At 44.4% G+C, this 5,870-nt stretch overlaps 1 long non-coding RNA gene across 1 annotated transcript; it reads right to left on the bottom strand.

Annotated features, from left to right (window-relative positions):
• Positions 1-3,525: 3,525 nt before the first annotated feature.
• Positions 3,526-4,151, bottom strand: LOC119733656. The gene is made up of 2 exons (XR_005271957.1): positions 4,101-4,151; positions 3,526-3,913 (listed from the first exon to the last, which is right to left on the bottom strand). It is a non-coding gene; the product is annotated as an uncharacterized LOC119733656 (long non-coding RNA).
• Positions 4,152-5,870: the final 1,719 nt, after the last annotated feature.

The raw sequence follows: 5,870 nt of genomic DNA, 5'->3' as shown, positions 1-5,870 counted from the left end.
AATAGGTCAACTCTCACTGCTACTGTCGCTGCTGTTAACTCCATTCTTGGAATTGTCACCTGCTTCAGTGGGGCGACCCTCGATTTTCTCATCAGGAATGAACACTTGGCTCCGCCTTCATCATTCACCAATCTCAGAAAAGATATGGTGCCATAACCCAGCTAGCTGGCATCAGCAAAGTGGTGCAAGGTCACTGATTTTGGTTCCTCAAATCCATCTGGCTTCAGGCATCTTGCCATCTTGAACTCCGCCAGTCTTGGGAGTTCCAACTGCCAATTCTGCCATTTCTTACTCAGATCTGGTGGAATTTCTTCATCCCATCCCAACTTCATCCGACAGGCGGCTTGCAGTAATTGCTTGGCTGGAAGCACAACTGGTGAGACACATCCCAATGGGTCGAAGACAGAGCTCACGGTAGATACAATAACTCTTCCTGTTGGTGGTCTCTCTCTCATCTCAATTTTGTACCCGAACTCATCATCGTCAATGGACCACAACATGCCAAGCGCTCTCTCAACAGGCAACTTCTCTCCGTCGATGTTCAAGTCTTTACAGTTTCTGCCTCTTTCATCTTTAGGAATGTTCTCTAGGACTTCCTTCTTGTTGCTGACCCACTTTGTTAGGTGGAATCCTCCCTTGCTGCATGTTTCAGTCAAATCTTTGACAAGCTGGACTGCCTTTGACACTGTCAGGGTTGAGCACAAACAATCGTCAACATAGAAATTGCGATGGATGATGTGCGCAATTTCCTCACTTCCTGCATGATCGTCTGCTGTCTTCTTCAAAGCGTAGTTCGCACATGAAGGAGAAGAGACCGCACCAAAGACATGTACTTTCATGCGGTACTCTGTCAAGGGTTTCTTGATGTCACGATTGTCCCACCATAACAACCTCAGCAGATCTCTGTCATCCCTGGGCACCAAGACTTGGGAAAACATGCCTTCAATTTCAGACATGAGGGCAACCTGGTCCTGCCTGAACCTAGTCAAGACACCAATTAGGCTGTTTGTCGGATCCGGCCCCTGTATCAACTGTTTATTGAGGGAGACACCTCTGTAGTCGGCTGTGCAGTCATACACCCCCTCATCTTGTTTTTCTGTGGACACCATGATGAGGAAGATACCATAATCTGCCGTCATCCCTTCTTGCCTCTCCATCGTGAACTTTCTCCATGTAACCCTTGCTAAGCATGGACTCCTTGTAGCCTGTATATTCCTTCTGGAATTCTGGTTGTCTCTGGAACTTTCTTTGCAGATGGGCCGTTCTCTGTTCTGATTGTGGTCTGTTGTTCGGCATTCTAACTTCTGTCTGTTTCAGTGGGAGTGCAATCTCGTAATGGTCGCCTACCATTCTGATGGAGTTCTCCACCTTCTGGGTGAAGAGTAAATCCTGTCTGGACTTCTCTGGCTTGTCTTCTATGATCCTCTCATTGAAGTCATGATTGAAAAGCTTCTCCAGCTGATCATCAATGTCTGATTTGGCTTTCACTGTTACTTTATAGGAGATGATTCACTGTTGACCTTGATTTCTCTTTGACCCATAAACCTGCCAACCAAGGACTGATCGGTAAGCAAAGGGGCCACCGTCCTTGCTGTTTATGACTTCAAGTGGTTCCATCGGCTTTGGGACATTGTTTCCAATCAACAGCCCCACCTCTGCATCAACATTTGGCAGCTCAACTCTGTCCAAGTACCGCCATTCCTTCAAGTCATCTTTGGTGAGGATGTCTTCTCTGACTACCGGGATTTGTGCCTGGGTGTAGACTTCTGGAAGACTGATGACTCTTTGGCTCTTTAGGTCCATTATCTCAAGATCCGACAACACACGATCCTTCACCACCTTCTCGTCTGTCAAAGTTTGTACTCGTATGTTGACTGCCTTTCCTTTCTCACCGAGCCGGGTCACCACTGCATCAGCACAGAAGACTGCATTACTGCCGGAGTCTAAGAATGCATAGGTTTTGGTCTGCATTCCTGTCTTTCTTGACCTCAGGATGACTGGAACAACCCCTGGCAGCGATTCAGTAGGACACACATTGACGGAGTTTGTTAAACCGCATTTAACATTGTCCTTTACGTCTGTTTCTTCATTAAGCCGAGTTTGCTTTCCATTGACGGCACTGACTGGTGTAGCATCAGGCTGCTGGGGGCTTTTCCATTCTCTGTGTAGCACTGTAGGATGCCACCGTCGACAAATACTGCACTTCTGTCTTTTCTTACAGTCTCTTGCAAGATGTGATGATGCACGCATGCACCCAAAGCATAGCCCCTTGGCACGGCAGAACTCAATTCTCTCTTCATTTGGCTTGCTGGCCAGTACTGCACAGCTCTTTATGCAATGGCTAGCATCACTGCAATAAATGCAGGCTCCACTGCTCACAGTTTGTTCTGAATCACCACTCACAGTTGTGCTGAAACTGGTCTTGGCTTGTTACTGTTTCCTTTTCCCCAGTCGATTGTCTTGGTTATGTCTCAATAGATTGTGTTGCATGCAATGCGTGTCTGTTTGTTGATGAAGGTGACGACGTCATCAAACACAAACATTTCTGTTCTTCTCTTCTTGGATATCATCAGCCTTATTCCTCCACCTATCTCTCAGCTTGTATGGCAACTTTGCTGTGATCATCCGAATGTTCTGCGAATGATTGATCTCCTGCTCCATGCTGAGATCCTTGGCTAAGTTGTACAGCTCTGTGATGAACACTGAATAGCGATGGAGCTCATCTTAATCCTCTGGCTTGATGTCCGGCCACCCAACTGCCTTTGCCACCATGTTGTTAATGATACGATGCTTGTCGGCGAATTTCTTCTTCAGCAGAAGTTTGGCTTTGGCAAGAGCGTCTGCCGAATCTTCACCATACATGCAGCTTTTCACAATGGCATTCGCTTCACCCCTGGTGTACTGCTCCAAAAAGTACAGTTTGTCCTTGTCATTGTTGGTCTTGGATTCAATGGTGTGCTCAAAGGCCCTCACAAATGCATGGTAATCAAGCGGGTTTCCATTGAATGGCTGTTTTTGTCTTTGGGGGAGGGATGATCTCATGTGACACTCAACCAACAACTTCATCAGCTGTTTTTGCTGTTTTATTGATTCCCCCTGTTGCTGAAGAAAGGATGTTAAGGCACCGGCACTCTCTTCATTTGGTTCGCCACCACCTGCAGCACCACCCGGGCTGGCTTCGGGTGTCGGTAACCATGGGTCAACTGTGGACAACATGACTTGATCCTTATCTAGTTCATCCATTCTGGCAATTCATGCAGGGTAGGCCTATACTCTATACTCAGTTCTATGCTACTAAGTTTCGTGTATACTTGTAACTCAGTCTATGGTACAGTCATGACAGTATTCCTCCCGTAAAACTGGACGATTTTTTCAACTAATATACGTGCCTATTTATGGGCCTTTCTAAAGTTCACTTTAAGGCTCCCAAAGTTTTTCACGTTTAATTTGCGGACAGGAACGGGCCTAGTAAAGTTTCCAACGCTTCAATCCGGCTCATAAGAAAAAAGACAAGCTCACACACTGTTCAATTCAAGGCCCTCGGATCAGTTCTATTTCCTTCAATAATGCCTTGCCTACTGTGTTCTTACAGTTTATGTGAAGCTCCTGTTATCCTCCAATAGCTCCAAAACACACAAAATATCCATAAGTCGAGAATAAGCTTGTCAAAAGTGTCAAAAAGGTGATACAAAACTGTTACAAAGGTTGAAAAAATTTGTCCTCCACGCTCCTATCGATCGATATCCCATAATGATATCTACAAACTTTTCTGTTAACAGAGGGCGATATAACTGTTTCATGCGGTGAATTTGGCACTAACAATATCAAATCATACATTTGGTGAAGCCAACTGTACAGTGGCAGCTGTAGACGGAGGCTTAGGTGGATGTTCTGGACTTGGAGAGAAATCAAACTGTAAAAAAAGAACAATTTGCATTGTAGGATTAGGATGAAGGATTTAGGATGAAGCCACTTTACATTTCTCAAGTTAATAAATTTTACCAACTGTTTTTTGATTACCATTTCATACAACTTGTCTATACGTTCAACTAAATTATAACACACAAAATACATTTAGAAATGTACTACAAGCTACTTACCGGGTCTAATTTCAAGACATCTGGCAATGAAATTGGGGAATCCAAACCTGATTGCAGTAATGATAACAACAATAAAAAGATACAATAATTGTTATATAGACTCCAATGAATATCAGACTCACTCCATGTTCCTGTGTAATCTTAATAAAGATGCTGATGCTGGTGTCTTATACAGGTGTGAGCGAATCACAAAGAAAAAGCACAGTTGAAGGGTACAGGAAACTCCCGCTCTTTAATGGTACTGCCCAGGCGAGTGGACAGGGGGCTGACTGTGTTGGCTATGTTGGTCATTCGTGGCAGTATACGTAGAGTTACCAACATACCCAATTCTCCCCCTGCCATCTCTTTCCAGAATAAAGGCCAGATCAGTTAGCTAGTACATGTACGTCGCAAGACAGTGTTGGAGTCGTTTCACTTGCTAGTTCCTGTACCACTCTCACCGAACCCCTACACGGCCGTTTCAATCCCATAGACATAACGTAATTAACTTGAGCAATTTTGTCCGCACAGCGTTTGTTTACTCCAGTGTATCAAAGTGATGACGTCATGCAATTTTGGAAATCCAAGATGGCGTCCTAAATTTTCACGAAAACAAAACACGAATTAACATGCCCCAAACTTGCCCCTAAATCATGACTCACACAATGTCTTATGGTGCCATACTATAATTCTGACAGATAACGTGAGTTTCCACACATCGGGAGATTGAGCTGGCCCATAAAGTTCAAAATACCTGTAAAAAACAGGTTTGATTACGCTTCGTGCGTAAGGTTTTCTGTCGCTGTTTGTTTTGGAAGTTGTTAAAAATCCCCGAAGAAAATCCCGTTTTATTATTGATACCAAGTTTTCCCCAAATATTCCATGGTCACTTCTTGTAAATAAGGACCATCTTAAATGACTCATGAAGTTTCATTCGAAGGCCAGCGGTAGATTGTTTTTTAGAACCGTTAAAATACAGCCACTTTTCACGAACACCGCGCGGTATACACGCACATCACACGGCACAATAGCTATAGGGCGTGAACTCATGCACACACCACCGGCGCACGCGCGGCGTTAACACGGCGTTGTCGCACTGCCCTGCCCGCTGAACTGCAGCGCAGCGAAACCGTGCGCTGAGAGTCACAGGCCGGTGGTTTGTGGGGGAAATATTCAGCAGAACTCCGGCCAGATCATGCATGTTAAGAATACAAATAATTTCGTACGAACACCAATAATATTAGGCAGGATGAGCTTTCTACATCAGACTCCTGTAGGTCAGACGGCCTTATGATTATACATGTATGAACAAATGTAATGCTCCAAGTTTGCTTAAAATTGTTTAAAAATTTCATAAAAGAAACAATATCCTGCCCTTATTTGCACAGCAATATTCATAAAGTTAAACCACTACGGGTGCAACACTTATCACTTCAAACAGTTTTCATTAACCCTAACTCCCTGGGTGGGGGGGGGGGGGGGAATCGTATTAAAATTCCAGGATTCAGGACTGTTCGGGCTATAGGAAAACTCGAGCAAATGCAGTCCTGCATATGTCCACAAGTGTCCCAGATTAGCTTCATCCAAACCTCGAAAACTTCGAAAACCTCCCCTGTCCAGTAGAGTTTTGCTTCGGTTGGGTCCACTATAGGCCAAACCGATGCGAAACATTATAGATATAATACAAATCCTGCGCTGTGTTAATTTCCAAACTGTGTCCATCTTTTTTCCCCGTTTATTTTGGGTTTTGAATAGACCCGATCCAACCTGATCCGCAAATTTTCAAACACA

This window comes from Patiria miniata, unplaced genomic scaffold (genome assembly GCF_015706575.1).
Source record: "Patiria miniata isolate m_02_andy unplaced genomic scaffold, ASM1570657v1 HiC_scaffold_26, whole genome shotgun sequence".
NCBI classification, from domain to species: Eukaryota; Metazoa; Echinodermata; class Asteroidea; order Valvatida; family Asterinidae; genus Patiria; species Patiria miniata.
This window is presented reverse-complemented; position numbering and strand designations above follow the sequence as displayed.